The sequence below is a fragment of the Trachypithecus francoisi genome, unplaced genomic scaffold (genome assembly GCF_009764315.1).
Source record: "Trachypithecus francoisi isolate TF-2019V2 unplaced genomic scaffold, Tfra_2.0 Lachesis_group21, whole genome shotgun sequence".
Lineage (NCBI taxonomy): Eukaryota > Metazoa > Chordata > Mammalia > Primates > Cercopithecidae > Trachypithecus > Trachypithecus francoisi.
This window is the reverse complement of record NW_022681467.1, coordinates 25,133,134-25,158,971: the sequence shown is the minus strand read 5'-3', so window position 1 is coordinate 25,158,971 and position 25,838 is coordinate 25,133,134. Positions and strand designations below refer to the sequence as shown.

At 42.7% G+C, this 25,838-nt stretch overlaps 1 protein-coding gene and 1 pseudogene across 3 annotated transcripts in view; both read right to left on the bottom strand.

Annotated features, from left to right (window-relative positions):
- Positions 1-24,799, bottom strand: part of LOC117068571 (signal-regulatory protein gamma) — a 53,264-nt gene extending 28,465 nt beyond the window's left edge. For 2 of the 3 annotated variants that reach the window (XM_033185934.1, XM_033185936.1), the window contains exon 1: positions 20,092-20,275. The gene's annotated coding sequence lies outside the window, so the exon portion shown is untranslated. Of the gene's footprint in view, positions 1-20,091; positions 20,276-24,695 lie in introns of those variants that run through there. The other variant, XM_033185935.1, reaches the window with a different exon arrangement.
- LOC117069097 overlaps positions 2,782-25,838 on the bottom strand; it is a 38,061-nt pseudogene continuing 15,004 nt past the window's right edge.

Here is a 25,838-nt window from a genome sequence, read left to right as displayed (position 1 = left end):
TTTGTTTTAAGCTGAGTGTTGTTACTAACAAGTAAAAAAGTTAAAAAATTAAAAACTCTATAACATAAAAATTTTACAGCAAGCTAAGGTTAATATATTATTGAACAAGGCAAAATATTTAAAAAATCAATTTAGCATAGCCTAGACCAGGCATTGTGTCACGTGTGTGTAGTCCCAGCTACTCAGGAGGCTGAGACAGGAGGATTGCTTGAGCCCAGAAGTTCTGGACTGAGTGTGTACACTAAGTTCAGAATCAATGTGCTGACCTCCTACAAGAGAAGGGAGCACCAGGTTGCCTATGGAGGAGTGAACCAGACCAGGTCAAAAACGGAGCAGGTGAAAACTGTCGTACTGATCAGCGGTGGAGTCACACCTGTGAGTGGTGCCTGGGCAGCACAGTGAGACCCCAGCTCTTCAAGAAAATTAAAAATAAAAAATGTATATACTTTCAGTGTGGCCAAGGTGTATGGTGTTTATAAAGTCTACACAGGGTGATTTCCTAGGACTTCACATTCATCCACCACTAACTCACTGACTTAACGAGAGCAACCAGTTCTGCAAGCTCCATTTATGAGAAGTGCCCAATACAGGTGCACCATTCTTAAAAATCTTTTTAAAAATTATTTAAAAAGTCTTTTATACCATACATTTACTGCACTTCTTAATGTTTAGAAATATTTATTTACTTACTTTTTTTTTTTTTGACACAGAGACTTGCTCTGTTGCCCAGATTGGAGTGCAGTGGTGTGATCGCGGCTCACCACACCCTTTAACTCCTGAGCTCAAGTGATCCTCCCACTTCAGCCTTCCAAGTAACTGAAATTACAGGTGTGCATCAACACACCTAGTTAATTTTAATCTTTTTTTGTAGAGACAGGGTGTCATCATGTTGCCCAGGCTGATCTCGAACTCTTGGGCTCAAGCCATCCATCTGCCTCAGCCTCTCAAAGTGCTGGGATTACAGGTGTGAGCCAAAATATCTGGCTAGAAATGTTTAGATACACAAATACTACTGTGTTCTAATTGCCTAAGTATTCAGTACAGTAAAATGCTGTACTGGTTTGTGGCCTAGGAGCAAGGAGCCATACCATATGGCCGAGGTGTATAGTAGGCTATCCCTTCTAGGTTGGTGTAAGTACACTCTGTGATGGTCACACCAAAAGCAAATTAGCTTGTTGAAAGCTGTTGTGAGACCTTGGTTCTTGTCTTCTGAGTTTGAAAGAATTTAAACAAGAGACACACAGCAAAGGAGATGCAGCATAGAGTAATTTATTGCAAAAGGAAAATAATATTTTGAAAGTTAGGTGCAGAATAGACAGTACTTACTGAGAGAGAGAGAGGATTCAAGATGGGCTATTCATAAGGATAAGACAGCAAAGACTGGCACTAGCGAGGCTCCCTTTATGGGAGTCTTCAATGATTATTCATAAGGAGGTGGAAAGAGGTGTTAGAAGTAAGCATGTTCTGGGCAGTCCTCTGGGTGCACCTGAGCAGTAGCTGTACATGCTTGTTCATACATTGCCTAGCTCATTAGCATCTTAAATCTCCACCCAGGGATGTGTTTTTTACTATTATAATGAGAAAAGGGTCAGTTTGAGGACAGGTAAAATCAAAATGCACAGAGGGGAAATCCCTACTATAGATAGCTTTGTTTTAATCAGCTCAGTTAGAATGCCAGTGCTGAGTCTTACTGTATTGACTGTTCTACCACCACTGTTGCTGCATCATGAGAACATGGTCACTTCTTTGACTACCTATCCTCCCTCAAGGTAATGACACATTTCTTAGGATGTATCCCCCTCGTTATGAAATGCATGAACATGTTAAGGAAATTGAATTGATAATTTTAACACTTCTGAAAATATTTCTTGAAGACCAGATATTTTCACGGGAATATTTCTTTCTTTCTTTCTTTTTCTTCTTTTTCTTTTCTTTTCTTTTCTTTTTTTTTTTTTGAGACAGAGTCTTGCTCTGTCACCCAGGCTGGAGTGTAGTGGCATGATCTCAGCTCACTGCAATCTCTGCCTCCTGGGTTCAAGCGATTCTCCTGCCTCAGCCTCCAGAGTAGCTGAGACTACAGGCATGCGCCCACCATGCCCAGCTAATTTTTGTATTTTTAGTTTCACCATATTGTCAGGCTGGTCTCGACCTCTTGACCTCATGACCCACACGTCTCAGCCTTCCAAGGTGCTGGGATTACAGGCGTGAGTCACCGCACCCGGCCTTTCACAGGAATATTTTACCAAAAAATTAAAGAGGAATTAAAACCAATTGTAGCACACACACACACACACACACACAACAGGAATGAAGGAGATTTGAGAAAATTGTAAAATATACCCAATTTAGATGATATCAGGAAATTTTTGTTAATTTTATTAGCTGTGATAACAATATTGAACTTGTAGGAAAACGTCCTCAATCATCAGATCACCCAGGATGGACTCCATTTGCAACTGCAGGTGCATGCATGACTGAGTGAGCAGTGGACGTGACTATGCACCTTCCATGCATCTCTGATTACAGGGGAAATTGTTTGTCCTCCAATTCCTGTCTTCACTCTTCCAGCAGGCAGGGACATGGACAAATCAGTGACCCAGCATGGACCCAGCAGATGAGGCTAATGCCTTAGGGCATGCAGGAGGAATCTGAGCCTTTGAAAAGTCTTCTGGAGCAGAGAGCCCTCCTGGTATTGTATGAGAGGGAAACAGGACATATTTTGGTCAAAGAGAGGGGAATATCGGCCAACTTCAGGTCCTTGGGACAATGCCTAGCAGAAGGGAATATTTCTCTAATTAGCACAGTTTTGCTGTATAGGCTGATACTGGCCCTGTCTTCAGCGACTCAGATTTACCTTGATTCGTTTAGACTAATCTCCTGGTCTAATGAGGAGACATCTTCAACAACGTCTCAACATCCGCCATTGCTCCTCAAGTTCTGAGTTTCCCTTTGGTAAAACTTCAAACTACTGGATGTTTGAAGCAGGAAAGGAGAGTATAGGTGAACAGAAATTTGCACGTAGTAAATGTGCAGAGGGATGTCGTGATTATTATTGGTCAAATATCAGCATCAGGACACAGAAGAGGCTCATGCTGTGACCAGTCATGGTCCACATGGGGCCTGGTCCAGTCTTAAATGCCTTTTCTGATTTTCACACAGCAGATGCCAGAGTCTGCTGGGATGAGGTCGCAGATGTGATGGAAAAGTTTAGGACAGAACAAAAATGAGGCAGAGAAAGAACAGCAGGAAGGCTGATCTGACAAGGAATGGAGAACATAAGTAACCGTCCGAGACAGAAGGCAAAACACAGGACTCCATGAACAGATGATCTCCCTGTATCCCTCTTCCTCCTTTAATATATGTTTGTGTCAAAAGATCTACCAAGTTGTGCATCAAACTCTTAGTAATGGCGACTCTTGGAGTGTGAGATTTGGGGTAGACAGCTGACTTTAAAAAGCTACTCTATATGTATACATTTTCTAGGTTATTTTATAATAAGCATGACTATTACTGTTAACATGAAGGAAACAGACAAAATTTTAAAACCAGGAGTAACCTCACCAAGAGTGGCCTCTGAGCTCTGCTCCTTCTGTTGGGCTGAGACCTCTAGGGCAAGGCTTTTTCTGCCAACCAGCTGCCCACCATGCTCCACCTGGTAGGTGAGCACATCATCCCTGTGGGCAGATATGTTCACCAGGATCCAGCTTGTTCAGTTGTAGGTGCCATCCTTAATCTCAGTGAGGGTGGAGGCTGTTTCTATCTGGGACACGTTTCTGTTCTCCAACCAAGTCAACTGTAGGTTCTAGGGGTAAAAATTCTTCACCTGGCAGGTGAGGTTCACCTGGTTCCCTGCCTTTATGAGCTGTTGAGTAACATCCAAGAAGGGTGGAACTGAAACAGAACAGGGCAGAAGCTCTGACCCTGCGGCACAGACAGATCACAGGGAGGGCTCCATAATGTAGCTCCCACCACCACAGTGCGGGCGTCACCAGGACAGTGCTAGGCAGGCAGCACGTGCTCAGACATTGAGGGTGCTCTTTGCACATGAGTGAAATTATTAAGCATAACACCCAGCACATAGTAGGTGCTCAAGGACTGGTAGCTCCTACTAGGCTAAGAATAAGTGAAATCTACAAGCACAACCCCTGGCATACAGTTGAAATGTCATAACTGCAGCAAAATCACCAAGCACGTGGGGCTTGGATCATAGCAGGTGCTCATTAATTGTAGTTGCTCTTGGTGAAATAAATGAAACTATCTAGCACAGAGCTTGGCACCTTGTGGGTAGACATCTAGCTGCTGCCATGACAATGATAGTAAGTGACCAGTACATCTAGGTGCATGGAAAGTGACCAGCACAGTTAGGAATTAGATTCCAGGAAATCCATGCCCTGGAATAAAAGCCAGAGGGGAGGAGCAGACTTGGCAGCCAGATATGGGGTGAGGCTAGGAGTGAGGGTTCTCTACCTTGAATGGCCTCAGACAAGTTTTCAGTCCCACAAAGAGGGCCCCCCTTAAAGTGACATGGGCCACCTCACAGATGACCTGAAAGCAAAGGTCTCCAGAGGCCAGCACCACCCTGGCTGTGCTACAGATGCTGTAGGACATACTTTCTCCTGCAGGGTCCACGTTGATCTGGAAGCCCGAGAGCTCATTCCTATTTTTGAAACATTTCAGGGTGATGTTTCAGGGGGAGAAGCTGTGGGACTCACAGGTGAAGCTCACTGTGTGCTCAGCTGTGGTCCTCACTGCAGTGCATGATACCACAGGGGCAGAGGGTTTGGCTACAAACGGAGCATCGAAAAACAGGAGACATGACTGAGATGACCATCACCAATGATGAGCGTGTGACACGTTAAGAACCTTCATGGACATTAGTTTTTAATCCTTCTAATAATACAGAGAGGGCGGTGTCCTCATTTTACAAACCAGGCTGGAAAGGCTCTGAGAGGTGAGGAAGTCCAGACTTGAGTTCAAAGTTCTTCTCTCTAAACAGGGTGACTTCCACCAATCTGGGCACAGGAACAAAGTTACTGATTAGTCTCCCTCTGTGTATTGACTGGTCCTAGCCTGCCTCCCCTGGAGAGTTTACCAATCTCAGACAGTGCCGAGACCAGCTGGGTTGGGGAGACCCTAACCCAGGGCACTAGAGGAATTAAAGACACACAGAAAATATAGAGGCGTGGAGTGGGAAATTGGGGTCTCACAGCCTTCAGAGCTGAGAGCCTTGAACAGAGATTTACCCACATATTTATTGACAGCAAGCCAGTGATAAGCATTGTTTCTATAGATTATGGATTAACCAAAAAGTATTCCATATGGGAAATAAAGGAGTGGGCCGAAGTAAAGGGATGGGTCTGGCTAGTTATCTGCAGCAGGAGCATGTCCTTAAGGCACAGATCACTCATACTCTTGTTTGTGGTTTAAGAATGACTTTAAGCTGTTTTCCACCCTGGGTGGGCCAGGTGCTCCTTGCCCTCATTCCGGTAAACCCACAACCTTCCAGTGTGGGCATCATGGCCATCACGAACATGTCACAGTGCTGCAGAGATTTTGTTTATGGCCAGTTTGGAGGCCAGTTTACAGCCAGATTTTGGGGGGCCTGTTCCCAACAAGAGAGGGCATTTACAGAAGCCAATACAGGGAACAATGGTGAAGTGGTGCCACTGTGAGAGCTGGAACCAGGCTGCTCAGCCCAGGAGACAGGTGGCCTGACACACCCAGCTCCTCATCTGTAAAATAGGACAGCATTTCTGCTTCCCAGGATGCAGTGAGGATTAAATGGGGCACTGTTTGCTTTGGATCAAACACAGAGGATGCTTCATATAAGTGAACAAAGTTCTATCTTTAACCCAAATTTCATGAATACACAGAGATCTCTTTTAGGTATTTATTAATGTGTTCCATATAGTTCATACTTTTCACAAATATTCCAGCAGGATCTGTGAAAGAAAATGAAGTAATTAAGGCTAAAGCTTTAATGTAGAGCCAAGAGTTTGTAAGAGCATTGCACCTACACCTGCTAAAGGTCAAGCCACAGGATGTTGCCATAGATCTGAATAACAACTGAAGTCAAGGTACGTGGGATTTTGATCTCTCTCATCCTGGAGTACTTTAAGTAACCAATGAAAACAGGTTTGCAGTTTAGAATTTTTGCCCAGCCAATGAACTCTCTCTAAAACCAACTTTTTTGAAAATCCCCTATACAAAACCTTTCCTGCACCGCCGTATGAGACTGTATTCAGCGCTTCTCTGACTCTGTACACAAAGTACAATTCTTTATTTCTCGAATAAATGCTATTTCTTTGGGCCTTTCTGCCAATATTTTTGTTGTTGTTGTTAGCAGGCCTAATCTGTGCCAAGTGCTGCCTTTCAAAAGACGGAGCATTTTTGGAATCTGGGTCTTCAGTTGGGTCAGGTTTGGATTGACAAACAAGATCACTGAGTACTGAAAAAGCCAAAGGTGGTTACTTTTTTCATCATTAGTTAATTACAAGAAACACAGACCCAGGCCATCTAAGCAGGCAGGAACGTGTCCTGCGTCCTGAAAGCACAAAGGTTAGAGAATCAGGAAAATGAGGGCAATTTCTTTCCATAGACAGGTCCTAAAGGGCATCTCCAAATTGCTAATTACTACCCTACCTCTTCTACAACAATCACCAGGAAGCATATATCACACATATTTGCCTTTGCACATATTAACCTGCTCCCTAACATGTGTCAAACATTTTGAGGGCACAGGAAGGAGGGTGTCACTTGAACAAGAGAAGTTATCAAGACACCACCAGCATGGGGACCCTAGCGGCATGACAGGCTGTAATCAATTTCCAATTATGGGAGCCCAATGCCGCTTGCTGCCTCTATACCTCTCTTTACTCTTTTTAATCCCCCTCCATCCGTGTGAGGGGCTCCTCGTGTGAGCCCCTTTATAGGATGAGGCTCAGAGAGGAGGCCTGGCTGGCCAAGGGCCAAAAGTGGATACAAACCCCACCCTGGTAAGATAAGAGAAGACAAATGAAAAGCACAGAGCCTGGCATGTAGCAGGTGCTTAACAAATGACCCCTGTGACTGTTATCAGGAGGTTTGGTCATTACTGCTTCTGAATCTACACATTTATCCTTTAGGCAGAAGAACAAAGAAACCCTGCTCCCTGCAGCTCATGACAAACCCAAATGACAATAGGAGCAGAAACCGAGTGAGGATTCTCTCCCCTTTACTGAACAGTCCCCTCAGGAAACAAGTTTGGCAAATTGGCTTTCAAAACACAAACAACATCACAGACGCCTCTCTCCAGAGGAACTACTTACAGAAGCTGGAAGCATTTTGGAAGGCATAGGGAACAGACTCCTCCATGACATCTTGGTGTGTGGGGGGCAGGGAGGATCCTGGGGCTGAGGAGTGAGTATTTGCTGGGATTCCAGTGCTTGTTTAAACACAAACATGTTGAAATTGTTCCCAACACTGAGGCTGGGACCTGAAGCTTAAACCAGGCTTCTCCTCCTCAGCCCCTATGGCCTGCTCCATGGGAGGGGTCCTGGCCAGGCCACTGGGGCCTTCTGAGATGTCTCTGGCCCATGTTGTTCTGAAGCATCCACACCCAGAAAAACTGCTCTCAATGCTCAGCAAAATGGGGGACCACTTTTGCTAGGGGGCTGTGTATTAGAATCTTCTGGAGTCATTAAGAACTTTGGATGCCCAGGCTAACGTCAGACCAATTAAACTGGCATTTTTAAAGGAGGGAGCCTTGGGCTGGATTAAATTTTTGTTTTTCAAATTTCCCAGATGATTCTAACGAGCAGCCAAGATCGAAAGCCGCCAGACCCCACCCCAAACCCCATGTATCCTTGAGGCCTGGAGGAGCACTGACCCATCTGAGGTCTCATAGCTTCAGCATCACATAGTTCACATTTATGGAACATTTACTGCACTCCAGGTGCTGCTATGAGCATTGAACAGGATTTCACTCCTCCAGTCTCTGTCCCCAGTCTGTGAGGTCAGTGTCATCATCAACAGGTGCAGACACTGAGACTCACTGTGGTAGAGCACCTTGTCCCAGGTCACAGAGCCAGGAAGTACCAGAGCCCGGAAGTGGCCCAGGCAGTTGGGCTCCTGTCTGCCCTGCACTAACCACTGTTCTGCGGAAACTCAGTAATAACCTGAACACCACCACCATTCAGGACGCTGTGCACATCCTCTCCCATCTTCACAGAACCCAGAGGGGGTTTGGTGCATGATTATCACCATTGCACAGATGGGGAAACTGAGGACTCAAGGGAAGGCAAGAGTGGCCCAAGATAACAAAAAATAACAGCTTGATTTAGGGGTGCCTACAATGTGCTAGGTGATTTACAGAGAGAACCTCAAATCCTATCCCCTCTCCTAAAGGAGTCGTGATGATCACCATTTTACAGATGAGGAAACTGAGGCTGAGAGAAATGAAGGCGCTGCCTCCTTGTCCTCCATGTGTCCCAGTGGGCACCTCCTGTGTCCCACCAAGCACTTATGTCCATTAACAGAGCAAGTAAGTGCCCTGAATTCTTGAGTCCCAACACTGACCGCACACCTAATTGTCCCTTTGAGATTCTTGACTTCATGCAATTCTAGACAGAAGCCTGCCTCCTGGATACCCAGGCCCAGATACCCTGTAGCCATAAAACACTGTGGGCTCCTGATAGCCCGAGGGGAGAATGGAAACTCTTGCTCACAGTGGCCCCACTCACCCACTACAAAATACCTCATCTCCTCATCTTTAGTCCTCAGCACCAAGAAGGGGTGGGCACATGCTCTGCTGGGCTGCAGGAGGCCTGACTTTGCTCCACAGATGCTGCTCAGTGAAGGAGAAACAGCACAACACGGGGGAAGAGTCCTAAATGCTTCATGTGTGCTGAGACCTGTCCTTTAGGAACAGGCTTGACATAGAATGAGCCATCTGCAGAACTTTTCTAAAGAGAATGTAAAGCCAGCCCCTCCTACCCCTACAGGACTTATGTTTTGTTTTGTTTTGTTTTGTTTTGTGTTGAATGCTTTTTGCTGTAGAACAGAGCAATGCAAAAGTTTAGAATGAGGTTGGAGCATTTCTTCACACTTTAAAAAGCATAGTTGAGGGTTGCAGAGACAGGGGCTATGAGTCAGACTGGTGGGGATCAGACCTTGGCTTGGCTCCCTGACCTGCTCACCTCTCAGGTGTCCTCTCTGAGCTTTAGTGCCTCATCTTTAACCCATACTCTGTTTGCCCCAAGAATACTCTTGTCTCTAATCCTAATGTAACAGAAATGTATATAATGTTACATTAGAATTAGAGACAAGTTCTGTTTAGGAATAACTCCAAGAACAGTTTTTATATTTTATTTTCACATTGAATATCAGTCAGATTTACTTCAACCTCAGAGAGCATGTTTATGTAAAATTCAATGAGCTCTGGCAGGGAGCTGCACTTTGTTTTTCTTTCTAAATGGGTTAAAAGAAGCAACAAATGGCTCCTCCTTCCTAGCACTGGTTATAAGGAGACTCTGGCACAGCTGCTGCTCCCTGCTTCCCTCCTGCCTCCCTCCTTTCTCATCCAGGGCATCAATTAGGCTGATAATAAGACAAAGAGGAGTGAGCACTTTACTAGGAGGTAGCAGATTGGGGTCACACCTGAGCCACTTACTCGACGTGATTGCCTAGGGTGGGAACACATCAGCTGGGAACTTGTGTCTTTATCTGTAATAAGTGCAAAATCAGGATAAAGCTACCTTCTCCATCTGTGTTTAAGGGTTGTCAGGAGCCTTGATTGCTAATCATCTAGGAAGGAAATTAGGTAGTATTCTTATATATGAAAACACACACACCCTCTGACCTAGCCATGCCACTTCCAGTGGGCATTTGTCACCTGAGTAGGATAACACATGTACAAGGTCACCCACTGCAGGATTGTCTTAATAGCTCAATATTGGGAGCAACTTACATATTTACCAACAGAATACTGTAAAGTGAATTTGATATTTTCATAAATTGGAGTATTCTGCAGCTGTTAAAGAGTGGAACAACTCTCTATGTCCTGACATGGAATATCAATAAGGAATGATAGGGCTTGTGTTTGGAAGAGTTTTTCCAACCACCAATGGGCTTTAGTGTCTGAATATGAGGTGCATTCTGAGCCTTTGGGAAACTGATGAAAAGGAGAAATGCCGGCTCTCTGGTCAGTGGTTCTGTTTGAGGAGCTTTTATTTAGCTCCTCGAACCTAGTCCGTGTTGTTTCTCTTTGTCTAGTCTGAAATAGTTGTTGCCTGGGGGAAGCATCCTTCTCTTGGACTGTAGATTAATTCCTGGCCTGGTCCAGCTCCTCTGGACCGCTGGACAGGCCCCATAGGGAGCAGGGAGGTCACAGTGCAGTGCAGAACGGACGTCTCTCCAGCTGCGACTGACATGAACTTCTCAGGCTGAATCACCTGCAACTCCTCCTTAGCTTTCACTTTCACAACAAAGCAGTCATTTGTTCATCTTTACATGATCCTGTGTGTTTCCTCATGTGTATCAAAGACTTTCATTGATTGGGTGCACATCAGGAGCAGGGCTTGAGCTCAGCCCACCGCATATATTATCTCATTTAACCTTCACAACAAGCCTGTAACATGAGACTGTATTAGAAGTGAGGACAATGAGGCACAGAGAGGTTCGATTTTATGATACAGCTTTGGGTTGAGGACCCGTATGGAGCTCCTGAGCCCTCCTTGAAAGTGTCATGCTTTGCTAAATATTTTTGCCTTCACTTTCTGGCCATATGGAGTGTTTCACTTTCTGAACCATTTCATTGACTGAGGCCATGTAACTGCTTTAGACCATTGAGTTGTAAGTAGAAATGATGGGTATAATATGTGGACTAGGCATTCAAATGCAAGAACCTCTGTGGATCACCTTGTCCCTTCCACAGAGACCCACAAGGCTCTAATAGGGTCTGCTCCATCAGCCTGGATTCCTGAGCGATAGTGACATGCAAAATCCCCAATACACAATGAAAATGCAGCTTAAAAAGAAATAACATTGTTTTAAGCCCCTGGGAGTTTTTCACCCATAGGGTAAGTTTCCTAATGCTGATGTGACTAACTACCAAAACTTGGTGTCTTACAACAAAAGAAATATATCATATTGTAGTTCTGGAGTTCAGAAGCCCAAAGTTGTGTGACTGCATTACAGTCAAAAAGAAAAGAAGAAAAGTCAAGTAAGTAAAGGTGAAGAATAAAATGATAGTGACCAGGGTGAAGTGCAGGGAGGTAATGGTGAGATACAGGTCAAAAGATACATAATTGAAGATAGGTCGGATGAGGAAGTCCAGAGATTGAACATGCCATATATCAACGACTGGAGTTAATAATATTGTATTGAGTTTAGTATTTTTGCTTAAAGAGTATATTTCACGGGCTCTTGACACACACCCACATGCAGGGTAACTATGTGAGATGATGGATATGTTAATTTGCTTGACTATAATAATCATTACACTATGTATATGTATATGAAAGCATCATGTGGTACACCTTACATATATACAATTTTTTTTTTTTGAGACGGAGTCTCGCTCTGTCGCCCACGCTGGAGAGTGCAGTGGCTGGATCTCAGCTCACTGCAAGCTCTGCCTCCCGGGTTTATGCCATTCTCCTGCCTCAGATATACACAATTTTTAAAAAGGTATCAGTACAGCTATATGTTTTCTGGAGTCTCTGTTCTTTGCCTTTACTAATTCTGGAGGCTGGTAACATTTCTTTTCTCATAGTTACATCTTCCCATCACTCCAGCCTCTGGCTTGCATCCTCACATGTGCTTCTCTAACTCCTAATCTCCTGCCTCTTCCTTCTTGTAAGGACTCATGTGATACATTGGGCCCACCCTGATACTAGACCAAGATGTTAAAACCACTGTCTTTAACATGTTCAAAGAGCTAAAGGAAACAATAGACAAACAACTAAAATAATTCAGAATTATGATACAGTAACAAAATAAGAACTCTAATAAAGAGAAATTATAAAAAGAAATCAAACGAGAACTTAATAGTTGAAAGTGTTACAACTAAAAGTTTGTTAAAGGGATTCTCCAACAAGTGAGCAGGTGGGAAAAAATCAGGAAACTGGGAGATGAAATCATTGAAATTATTGAGAGTGAGGTATAGATACAACAAAAATGAAAGATAATAGAATCTAAGGGAATGGTGGTACATTATCAAACTGATAAAAATACACATTACTAGAGTTCTAGCAGGAAAAAGAGGAAGAGAGAAAGGGGCAGAAGATTATTGGAAGAAATTGTGAACAAAATCTTCCCAAACTTGATAAAATACATGAATCTACAAGCTTAAGATGCCAAGGAAACCCAAATTTAACTCAACAATAAAGTCTTAGAAACTCACGTTAGGCCGGGTGTGGTGGCTCAAGCCTGTAATCCCAGTACTTTGGGAGGCCGAGACCGGTGGATCACGAGGTCAGGAGATCGAGACCATCCTGGCTAACACGATGAAACCCCATCTCTACTAAAAAATACAAAAAACTAGCCGGGCAAGGTGGCGGGCGCCTGTAGTCCCAGCTACTCGGGAGGCTGAGGTAGGAGAATGGAGTAAACTGGGAGGCAGAGCTTGCAGTGAACCGAGATCCGGCCACTGCACTCCAGCCTGGGCGACAGAGCGAGACTCCGTCTCAAAAAAAAAAAAAAAAGAAAGAAAGAAATCCACGTTAAGACACATTATAATTCAACTGTCGACAATTAAAGATAGAATTCTGAAAGCAGCAAAAGAGAAGCGATTCCTCTCACACGAGAGATCCTTATAAGATTATCAGCTGAGTTCTTATCAGAAGCACTGGAGGTCATAAGACAGAGGAATGATATGTTTAAAATGCTGAAAGAGGAAAACCCTATCAACCAAGAATTCTACACCTGGCAAACTGTTCTTCAAACACAAGAGAGAAACTAAGATATTCTCAGATAAATCCTCAGCCATGGATCCTTAAGTGAATAGCATGATGTCTCCAGGCCCAAACTTCCCTGATCTGTAGAAGGAGTGGCATCAGGTCATGAAAACGAGCACCCACCACCACACCCAATTGGTGTAGTGAGAGTTTATGACCGCTAAACCTTACTTACAAGAAATGCTAAAAGGAGTGCTTCAGGTGGAAATGAAAGGATGCTATAGGGCACTCAAAGTGGTATGAAGAAACAAAGATGTCTAGTGAGGTGTACATTTAAAAAATTCATATTTTCCTGATGCCTCAACATCCCTGAAACAAGCTGTGAGCATCCTACCAAATGACCAGGTACAGCAGTGTGATAAAACTGGTCCCTGCCACAATTCCCCTTTTTGTCCTCCTCTACTGTGACCTAGTAAAGTAGTGTCATTAAAACATACCAGTAAATCCCATCATGGTTTTTGTTTGTGTCCTCCACCCTAATTCCCAGTAAGACACTTGCCTGGGGTTCCAATCTCTCTTGCTTCCCCATCTGCTTGGTTGAGCCTGTTTCCTGGAAGCTCCTTGCATATGGCTTCCTACCTGGCATGCCATACCCCACTCTCTGGGAACTGTGAGTAGAATAAATTGTTCATCTTCATATGCCTCTCCAAATGAAATTTTCACAGCCATGTTAGAGTGTTCTTTATAGACCCAATCAGCAGGACTTACTCTACCATTTTCAACACTAATGGCAATGAGAATGGCATCATTCTAAGCTGGGGTGGAAAGTTCCTAAGAGATAACTTTTGAATGCTCATGGATTGCTAATTTGCTACTCTGATGGGCTCTACCACTTGGAAGAGCTATTACCCTGATGGCTTTCTTGTACTCTGCTTTCTTCAGCTTTGTGTTGCCTTTTGGGAATGCTACCAAGACTATCCATCCTAAAGTGGGGATCATGTCTCAATATCAATAATGGCATCCACCTTTCTTCAGGAGCGCAGAGATGACATTACGTTGATAACAACATTTTTAAAGCAGATTCACTTGACATACTTATTAATGTCATATAATCCAACACCTTTAAGTTTCTGTTAAATGCTAGTGGCAACATATTCTTTTATACATCATCAAAAACAATACTCTTGTTAGTGCCTTCAAACGAATAGACAAACAAACAAAAATACCTACACTATATAAATTTCATCAACTTCTTTCATGTCTGTTGAAGTCTCTTCACCACTCATGATAGCCATCAATTTCTCCAGGGCTTTTGATGCAAAAATAATGCTCCACTTGGCCTCATGCTATACTCTATTAGAACAATGAATGTCTGGTTACCCACTGGGATCTCCTGGTCTGGAGTACAGCTCTATGAGGCATACTTTCCTGTTGCAATCATTAACTGTAAATTGTCCCACATCCAGGCTTTGCTTATCTGATATGAAGCCCATTGGAACCTAAACTTCCACTAGAACACAAAATTAAATCACCGCCAGGTGCAGCTGCACACCATTCTGTTGACAGTTGGCATTATTGCTACTAGGTTTGTTAATGCAACAATACTCAACCAAATACTAGTAAACTGAATTGAATAGCATAGTAGAAGGATGATATACCATGAGCAGATAGTAGTTATTCCTGAAATCCAAGGATATTTCAGTAAACAAATGACAACAATGTAATATGCCATATTTATGGAATAAAGAGAAAAATACATGATTATCTCATTTCATGCAGAAAAGCATTTGACAGATGTGGCTATCTTCCTATGAGAAAAATATCAATAAAAGGAATGTATGAAAACATTCAAAATTATAAAAATTATATACTCATACTTTCTTGTTTTTTGCACTATCTATTTTACTATTCACTGTCTGATTTACTATTTTATTTACCTATTTATCATGGATATTGGTTACTGTCATTCTCCAGTGGATATAAGGAACAAAAGGGAAACTACTATTTCTATTTTATTCACCAGTGCACCCCACATTTCTATGTCAGGTCCTGGAACACAGTAGATATCCAATAAATATGTGTATAATGTGTGAATTGCTCAGTGGGATACTGTCTTAGGAGACTGAAATCTCTTATTTTAAATGGATTGTTTCCGTTGAATTTGGAGAAAATAAATTTCCCATGTAGATGAGTTGGTGAAGAAAAAGTCAGTTTGCAATCACACAGAAAGCAGAAGAGCCCAGGAGAAGAAAACTACACATCCTCTTCCTCATACCACACCCCTGCACACACTCACACTAGCAGCAGCTGCAGAAATTTCATGGAATAGAATTAGGGCCAGAAGTGTTTGGGAAGAGTAATGGTGAAACCTGTGATCTCTAGATGAAGAGTGCCTGAGCTCAAATCATAGCTCTGCCAGTTACCAATGAGTGACCTTGGAATGCTTTGTGCTTCTCTTTCCTTATCTATGTGTATGTGTGGTGAGGGGCAGGGGGTGACAAGAATCTCTACCTTGGGTATGATGATCATCGAAGGTAAGAGCTGTAAGACATTTCCAACAGTGTCTGCCACATGGAGGGTGTTCAAAAATTATAAAGTTGGCCAGGCATGGTGGCTCAAGCCTGTAATCCCAGTACTTTGGAAGTCTGAGGTGGGCAGATACCTGAGGTCAGGAGTTTCAGACCAGCCTGGCCAACAGGGCAAAACCCCACCTCTACTAAAAATAAAAATTAAAAAAATAGCTGAGGGTGGTGGCATATCTCTGTGGTCCCAGCTATTCAGGAGGTGGAAACATGGGAATTGCTTGAACTCAGGAGGCAGCAGTTGCATTGAGCTGAGATCACAACACTGCACTCCAGCCTGGGAGACAGAGTGAGACCTTGACTCAGAAAAAAAAAAAAAAAAAAAGGAAAGTAAAATTTTTACTCAGTAGATTTCCTGAAGTTTGGAAGCTTCAGGAAACTATAGATATAGTTACTATATAGACATAGATGCTATAGGCAGAAGTTTCTGTAACTTTATCCACTTTTTTCTTCCTCACCCCTACCCTTCATGAAAGTGGGTACACTAATACACCAATGCACAGAAGTTCTATTTTGAGGGACTATGCATTTCACCAAGACAGAAGTTTGCTTGTCTGTTGCTTACCTTAACAGATTGGGGGACTTTGAGGGGTAAGATCAGAGAAGTAAAAAAGAAGACAGAGTGTGGGCAACAGGGAAAACCAAACATCTCTTTAATGTGCATTTCATATAGACTAAAAAAAGGTTAGAAGGGAATAATAGGAAAAGTATTTTAAAAATCCTGTGTGTGTTTCGCATAGTCAAGTGAGATTTATCCCAGGAATGCAAGGATGGTTCGACATTCAGCAATCTCTCAATGTGATACACTACATCAATAGAATGAGGGACAAAAACCATATGATCATCTCAACACAGGGTCCAAAAATGCATATGACAAAATTCAACATTTTTAAATGATAAAAACTGTCAATGAATTACATATAGGATGATTGTTCCTCAACATAATAAATGCCATATGGGACAAATCCATAAAAATGAACTCACACATTTACAGTTAATTGACCTTTGATAAAAGTTTCAAGGATACACAATAGGGAAAAGTCAATCTCTTCAAAAATGTTATTGAGTAAACTGGATATCCATGTATAGAGAAATAAAATTGGACCTTCATCTCATATCACATATAAAAATCAACTTGAAATGGATTAAAGACTTAAATGTAAGATCTGAAACTGTAAAGTACTAGAAGAAAAGTTCTGTAACACTGGTCTAGGCAATCAATTTCTAGATATGAGCCCCAAAGCACACACAACAAAAGCAAAAATAGACAAATTGAATTACAACAAACTAAAAAGCTTCTACATGTGCGTTTCTCGTGGATATAGAAATGAATGTGTGATTACATACATAGCCAAGAAAACAATCAACAGAGTGAAGAGACAACATACAGAATGGGAGAAATATATTTGCAAATTATACATTTGATAAGGAGTCAATATACAAAACATATAAAGAACTCAAACTCAATTATAAGACAACAACTCAATTAATATATGGGCTAAAGATCTGAATAGACATTTCTCAAAAGAAGACATTAAAATGGCCAGTAGGCATATAAAAAAATCCAATCTTACTTTTCATCAGAGAAATGCAAATTAAATCCACAGTGAGGTATCATCTCACACCTGTTACAATGGTTATTACCAAAATGAGGAAATTTAACTAGCATTGGAGAGGATGTGGAGAAAAGAGTACCCATGCCCACTGTTGACGAGAATGTAAATTAGTACAGCCATTATTGAAAACAGTATGGAGTTTCCTCCAAAAATTAAAAATAGAACTATCATTAGATCCAGCAATCTCCCTTCTGGGTGTATATCCAAAGGAAATAACATCAGCATGTCACAGCAATATCTGCACCCATGTCCATTGCAGCATTATTTACAGTAACAAAGATGGAATCAACCTAAGTGTCTGTCAACAGATGAATGGAGAAAGAAAATGTGGTATATATACACAATGAAATTCTGATCAGCATTATAAAAGAAGGAAATTCTGTCATTTCCAACCTGAAGAATATTATGCTAAGTGAAATAAGCCAGGCACAGAAAGACACATACCACATGATCTCACTCATATACAGAATCTAAAAAAGTTGAACTCATACAAGTAGAGAGTAGAGCCTATAATCACAGCACTTTGAGAGGTTGAGGCAGGTGGATCACCTGAGGTCAGGAGTTCGAGACCTGCCTGGCCAACATGGTGAAACCCCGTCACTACTAAAAATACAAAAAATTAGCTGGGCATGGTGGCAGGCACCTGTAATCCCAGCTACTTGGGAGGCCGAAGCAGGAGAATTGCTTGAAGCCGGGAGGTGGAGGTTGCAGTGAGCTGAGATCTCACCATTACACTCCAGCCTGGGCAACAAGGGTGAAACTCTGTCTCAAAAAAAAAAAAAGAAGTAGAGAGTAGAGTGGTGGTTACCTGGGGCAGGGCAGTGGGTGTAGTTGGGAGATACTGGTCAAAGGATACAACATTTTAGCTTAGATAAGAGAAATAAATTTAAGAGATGTATTGTACAATATAGTTTCTAGAGTGAATAACATGAATTGCATTGTTGAAAATTGCTAAGACAGCAGAGTTCATAAGTTCTCACTATAAAAAGTGATATATATGTATGGTAATGCATATGTTAATTAGCTCAAATTAGTCATTTGTCAATGTACACATATTTTATAATATGCTGTACATGATAAGTACATGTGCTTTTTTCAAATAAAAATAAATTTCTTTTCTGAAAAATTTCATTGCAAATAAAAAGACAATGATAAAAGCAAAATCTTATGTACATGTATGTACACTTATAGTCACTTATACACACATGTATGTATATATACACATGCATTCACAAATATATATAAAAGTTTGTTCTGTCATTATAGTATATAAAGATGTTTTGTACATTAAATAAAATTATGAAACCTGTTAAAATCTCAGTAAAATATTTGGCACATAGAAGTCTTCCAACACATTTGTAACGTATGTTGGGAGTATATACACCAGAGTTTTAACTCTGAGTATCTCTGACTGGTGTGATGGGTGATGATTAATCCTGTGTTTACCTCCCTGCATGTGCTAATATGTCTACAAGTAGCATAACATGGCTAAAAGAATGAATTCTGGAGCTGGTCGACCTGGACTTGAAACCCAGCTGCTCCACTGACTGTGGTAGGGGACAATGGACAAGTTCCTCCCTCTGCCTGACTCCCTGTTTGCAAATAGGAGTTAATGGGTGTAGCTTTCAAATAGGGATGTTGTGAGGATTAGTAGAGTTAAAATACACAAAATGCTAAGAACTATGTCTAGCTAGTAGGAAGAGCTCAATTGCTGAACTCTTACCACTGTCATTTGGGTAAAGTGTATACATAAGAAAAATAATTTGAAAAGTGAGAATCCTGTCCTCTAGGACCTGTGAGGTGACTCACAGCAGGGGCCAGTGGGGAGCAGGGAGGCTGCTGTGCCCAGCCCTATGATTCTGGGGTCAGCTCCATGGCCTGAGTGGGGCATGAGGACAGGCAGCCTGTCTGTGAGCTGTGAGCCAGGTTCTCTCAGGCTGTACCAGGAAAGGTCCTCCAATCCTGTCTGCCCTGGGGAAGGGAAAATAAATTCCCCATGGTAAAGTAGAGAGAACCAAGATAGATTGTGTTACCTGTTATGGGCTGAATGTGTCCCCCAAAATGCATGTGTTGAAGCCCCAGTCCCCAGAACCTCAGAATTTGACTGCATTTGTAGACAGGGTCTTTAAGAAGCAATTTAGTTAAATGAGGTCATTTGGGTGGGTCTTAATCTAATATGACTGGTGATTTCAGAAGAAAAGGAGATGAGGACACAGACACACACTGAGGGAAGACCACGTAATAAGACACAGAGCAGAGATGGCCATCTACGAGCCAGTAAGAGAGACCTCAGTGCAGACTAACCCTGCCAACACCTTGATATTGCATTTAGCCTCCAAAAGTGCACGAAGTAAATGTCTGTAACTTTAGCTGCTCAGTCTGTAGTACTTTGTTATGCAAGCCCTAGGAAAGGATTACAGGGCCCGGTAAGCAGCAAATTCCTTCTTAAAGAGGAAGAGGGCACAAAAAAAGTGGGTGGTAACACTGAGATTACAGAGGAGTGGGAAGCAGGGGGAACAGAGGGCAAAGTATGCAGCATACTGAAGAAGGACAGTGGCTGAATATCCCCGGGAAACATTGCTCCCCTGCCCAACTCAGGCACTGTTTCAGACTTCACATCCTCAGGGTGCTGAACAGAGGGCTGGGCCTGGAGCCACACACCCTGTCAGGCTGTCCCTTAGCTCACTCTGTGGCCTTGGGCAGATGGCTTTGCGTCCTGGAGCCTCAAGACTGGTAAGGATTTAAATAATGATTCCTCTGTGTTTGTCAAATGAAATATTATAAAAAATGTAACTAATTATGGTGCTGGTTGAAGGATCACCTGATTCCATCCCTTGGTAGCCAGCTGCAGATCCACAGAGGAAGCGCTCAAGCTCCCTGATCTTCTGCTCTCAGACAATGCCCAGTCCTTGGCCTACCTTGGCAGCACTTGTGTTTGTCTGGAATCCCTGAAAGCCCACGGGCAGGCTATGGCCCTGCAGGCAGACAGAAAGGGTTCTAGCTCAAGGCAGTGCTCACCTGTGCGTCCCAGCAGCAGAATCAGCAGCAGGAAAGGACCAGGAGGGTGGGGCCAGGAGGCTGGGATGGGTATCCTGGAGACCTCAGGAGCCTGCTCTGTCCAAACGTCTGTGCTGGGGAGATCTCAAACTGCTCTGAGGAGAGAAAACAAGCACTACCTCCCTTGATTCAAGAGGAAGTGGCAGTGATAGAGTACAACAGTGAAATAGAAATCAGGCACAGTAGGCAGTTACAACGCAAACAGTTACTCATGCTCCATTCTCAGGAGAATCAGACAGGCTTAGCAGAAATAGTGCTTCCTGCACACCTTGACCATATGTTCTCTCCACATGGCCCCTAACATCATCTTCAGGTCTTCTTGGTGATTCACCATTTGGGGCTATTAGTCCAAGAAGGACCTGTGATTAGGAACTGTTTTCTAAACTTTCCATCTCAAGACCCTAGGATGTTGCCGGCTTGTTGTCTTCTTCTGCACCAGCCTCAACCAAGTGCTACTCAGTTTGGGGCAGGAGAAGGGTTCACAAAACCTACTGCTCAATATTTGAGAGGAACCAGGTCTGCTTCTGAAATTGTTCCTTATTCCAAACTTTTATCAATATAACTGGCAAAACTTAGCCCAAATTCAGTCTAATCTGGGAGCTTAGCACTTTCATGTGCCTGCATCCAGCAGAAGGAATCATCTCCTGACTTCCTCCAGAAGAGGAAGTGGGTTTAGGTTAATAAGGATATGCTTTGTGGGCTGAGGTGGGAATTATGGGTTATGGGTTATAGGTTATGGTTTATGGAGAGGGGATAGGGTTATGATGGGGGGAGAATATGGTAGGCAATTTCCTGGGGCAGTCACATCAATAGTCTTTGTTTGGCACACAGAGCACCTATTCCATCCAACACTGCGTTCAGATTGGAGGTGATTTGGAGGTGAAGAGAGAGAAAGAATAAATACTCCAACCAAGAGGGTGTGTTAAGGATTTGACGAAGTCACTGGGCCCTCCTAGGCTCAGTTTTGCTCTCCAGATTGCAAATGATAAGTCTTTCACTGCTGTGTTTTTGTGGATGTTAAAGGAGATAATGACTAAACCACACATGAAACCCAGTAGGTCATTATTGATACCATGGAGCCAGGTGAAGAGAAGGAACTCAATTTTTTTTTTTAATGGATCCCTACTGCATGCTGAGTTTCCCACCAGTGGCTTTCTCCGAGATTTCCAGGCCGCTGAGACCTGGCTTATATGGTGTACTTGAAATATCCCTGCCACTCTGAGATCAGTTGCTCCCTCTGGATTCTCTACACTCTGCTTCTTGTCAACGCATAAATGAATTCCTCTCTCACAATGTCGAGCTGTGTGACTTTAAACAAGACACCTAAGTTCTCTGAGCCGTAGTTTGATTATATGTAAATAGAGGTTATAACATGTGCCTCGTAAATATATGGTAAGAATAATATAAACCATACCGAATGCTCACCTCATAATTAATTACAACTAAAAAATTATGGTTATATTAATATTTTGTGTACAGAAAGCATTCACTGCTTCTCTGCCACACTTGTGCTTTAGAAAAGTTACCCTGTTAGGAGAAATGGTTTCTCCTTCATCATCTATGACTAAGAAAGGCCCACATGGAACCCTCCCCATCACACACTGGGTTTGAAGTCCTTCATCTCTCAGAATTAACTGTCAAATGAAATTATCCAAATTATCATATTTCCATCCAAATTTCTTTTTCTATGTGGCAGATGTGCAGAGAGTGAAATCTTCACCTCCTGTTTCATACCCAAAGAAATGAATATAAAAAATGATAAAATTATCTTAATCAATGTCTAATTACACTTTAAAACAAGAAAGTAGTCTCTATATACCATGAAGGAATAGTAGCAGCTATTATTTTTTGCAGATGTCCTGGACACCAGACATGGTATCCAGCATTTTATGTCAGTCACCTCATTAGTTCAACACTCTGACCCTGTGGTAAGTGCTACCATAAACCTTCATTTAGAGGTGAGAAAATCCGAAGCACACAGAGAAGAGCAAGTTTGCCCAAGATCACTCAGCTTTTTTTTTTTTTTTTTTTGAGACGGAGTCTTGCTCTGTCACCCAAGCTGGAGTGCAGTGGCCAGATCTCAGCTCACTGCAAGCTCCACCTCCCAGGTTCACGCCATTCTCCTGCCTCAGCCTCCCGAGTAGCTGGGACTACAGACGCTGCCACCTCGCCCGGCTAGCTTTTTGTATTTTTAGTAGAGACGGGGTTTCACTGTGTTAGCCAGAGATGGTCTTTATCTCCTGACCTCGTGATCCGCCCGTCTCGGCCTCCCAAAGTGCTGGGATTACATGCTTGAGCCACCACGCCCGGCTGATCACTCAGCTTTTAGACTGAGACATAGGCTGTCACACTCCACAGCCTTCACTTTTAATGTTTGCACTACAACCACCTCTCATAAGAAAGAAGGGACATCCCTGTAGAAGTAAGCAGTGAAGAAGCCATAGACTCAGAAGCAGTCCCCACAGTGAGGTTGGGGCAGGTGCCATGCTTCACAAAGCCCTGATAACCCATGAACACGTGGGGAATTTTTCCTGCAAAGACAGCAGTGCAAGGAGAAATCACTAAAGATTTGGGGAACAGCAGCACCATGAGGGATAGTTAACCAATCCAAGAACAATAACTCAAAAACAATAAAACAGTAATAAAAAGAACTTCACACCTGAGAACACGTGAAAAAATAAAATGAGAAGGTTTTCAAGATTAGAATATTTAATAACCTATAAACGTGACAAAAAAAGCAAATCCATAGAACAAAACAAACCATGTATAAAACAAGAATAGGCAGACATGAAGTACAACAGGTATCTTGGAAATGTAACAAAGCAGAGGATTGAAAACATATATATAGGTTTTTAAAAATAACTAGGTTGACGTATTAGTTTGCTCTTGCATTGCTATACAGAAATACCTGAGACTGGGTGATTGATAAAGAACAGGGGTTTTGTTGGCTCACTGTTCCACGGGCTCTGCAGGAAGCATGAGGCTTGTATCTCCTCGGCTTCGGGGGAGGTCTCAGGAAACTTACAATCATGGCAGAAGGCGAAGGGGAAGTAGGCTCATCTTACATGGTCAGAGCAGGAGGGATAGGGAGAGTAGGGAGGTACTACACACTTTTAAACAACTAGATCTCATGAGAGCAGCACCAAGAGGAAAATCCACACTCAAGATCCAATCACCTCCCACCAGGCCCACCTCCAACACTGGAGATTACAATTCTACATGAGATTTGGTGGGGATACAGAACCAGACCATATCAGTTGAGCAGCTGACTATACATAAATGAGTAGTAAGTAGTGAGCTGGGTCATCATGCAGGGGCCATCTCCTAGGACCCAGCACAGAGAGACACACCCAAACAAAGTAATGTAAACAGGTATAAATATAGCAATAGCAAAAGAAATACCATAACATACTTTGCAAATGTTGTGCTAGAAATACTAATATCTTAAGAAGTATAATTTGAGGCAAAAAGTACAAATGGTTGAAAGAGGAATATTTCCTTTTATGAAAGTAACAACTAGCCTGGAAGATATGAGTCACAAAATATTATACCTCCAAAACTATAATTTGGAATATATGACTCAAATATTGATAGAATAGTTTCAATAATTTGGCAGAATCTGTACTTGGAGCAGCAAAGCAACTTCCTGTGAACTCCAGTCTTTCAATAAAGATCTATTAGATGCACAGATGCTTATATGAGTGAAACAATTTTGTGAAAATCATATGGATAATTAAGTGTCAAATTTAAGTTGACTTTGCGCAGTACAGATACAGCCTGAATGTTTAAGAGAAACAGGAGGCTGGGAAACCATGAGCTAAAATTCTCCTCCCACCAAATTTAGCCCTGCACTCATGATACAAGGTGCAGATAATGAGATAAGGCTGTGGGACAAGTGAGGAGTTGGTGGATGTTTGAGAAGAGCACAGTTTAAGCTTATGGGCTTAGGAATCAGAACTTCTAGGTTTGAATTTAGTTCTATCAGTCCTAGCAGTGTGACCTACGGGAACTTGTTTAACATCTCTGTTTCTTCAGTTCCCTAAAATGGAAATAATAATCATATCAACTTCATAGGTTTGTTACAGCCATAAAATGGATTAATATATGCAAGTCACTTAATAACAGCTGACTGTGTTCCAGAAGTTAGATATGATTCTTATTAGATAGTGTTTTGGTAATAGTAATAGTTTTAAAAAACAGAGTCTCTGCCCTCAAGGATTTATGATGCAGTGCAACAACCCTGGTCAATGGCTGGGGGGTGTGCAGGTACCACCACATAATGAGTGTGGGTCATGTGTCCAGCCTTATAATCACAAAGTCATTATTAGCACCAGGGTCATGGTGTAGGCTTGGCCTCAGGGGAATCACTATAACTAGAGCGAGTCTCATCCCAGTAAGTGTCTACACAGACATTTATGGAAAAGGAGCTCTGAATCTTGTCTCATGCAAGGATGGGAGAGAAGAAAGTCCTCCCAAATGGAAATCTATAGGAATAGGTGAGATGGGCTGAGAGGGTGAGAAGACACCATTTAGAAATACACCTGTGTAGAGCAGGCTGCACTCACCTGTGAGTCCCAGTAGCATAGAATGAGGCAGGGGTTGTCCAGGTAGGCTGGGAGACAAGGATTAACATTGCTTGCTCTCTTCAAATGTCTACATGGAGACGCCCTGTCCTCTGTGATCTGGACCTTGCCTGTCATGATGTCCGAGGAGGGAAGTTGCTGTGGGAGCTAACGGCCGTGAGACTGGTGCAGTCCTCCATTGTGAAAGAGGAAGCAGACATGGTTGCCACTGCAGGGAAGTTGCTGATGTTTGTGTCTGCAGTTCCCAGGCCTGCAGAGCTCAAGCCAATACTGGAGAAAGGTTGACTAACCTAAAGCCTGTTTTCTGTCCCAGAGGCAGTCTTCTCATGCCAGGTGTCCCATGGCCCCTCCTCATTTGACAGCCCTGATCCAAAAAGCGCTGCACCTAAGGACTGAATTTGGATCTTCAGAGATTGATTCTAGGTGCGGGAAGATTGAGGCTCTGTTGCTGTAGCTGCTTTTCGGAATGGAACCCAAACTCCTGGATGACCTCTGCACAAAGTCCCTCAAGCCAACAAGTAACAAGCTGAGCAAATCACAAACAACAATTCTTTTAAAATCTATCGGTGAAATGAGGTCACAGGGCAAACCACTGTCCCCCAGGTTGGAAATTAGACAGGATGATATAAAAAATCACAATCTCCTAAATCCAAAACCTCCATAGAAACCAGTGCTGGGGTAGGAAAGCCTACACTGTAATTGAAGAATTGCTAGAGCTTGGTGTGGATCAGTCTGAGTTACAAACTCCAGGAGGACCCAAACACAGGGGGTCCCACACTTCTGTGAGTTTTACCTCCTAGAGCTTGATTAGGGCCTCTAAGTGAATATGAGAGAAACGCTCACCTGTGTTTCCAGGGAGGAACAAGGAAGTATTTTGAAATACACCGGAGTGTTCTTCATTCTTACCATGCCCAGCTCCCAGGAGAAACTATTTTACCAGAGCCTAACCTGCTGGGGTTTGACCAAAGCCTAACATGGGGAAGGGAAGGACCCAACTCCATTCCCCTGGAGCTATTCTGGGGGCACAGGCTAACAAGATTGTGACCTCTTCTGCCAGTGATGAGTCCACATAACATTTTAGGGAAACACATAATTGAAAGAGAGATTTGACAACAAAGATGAAAA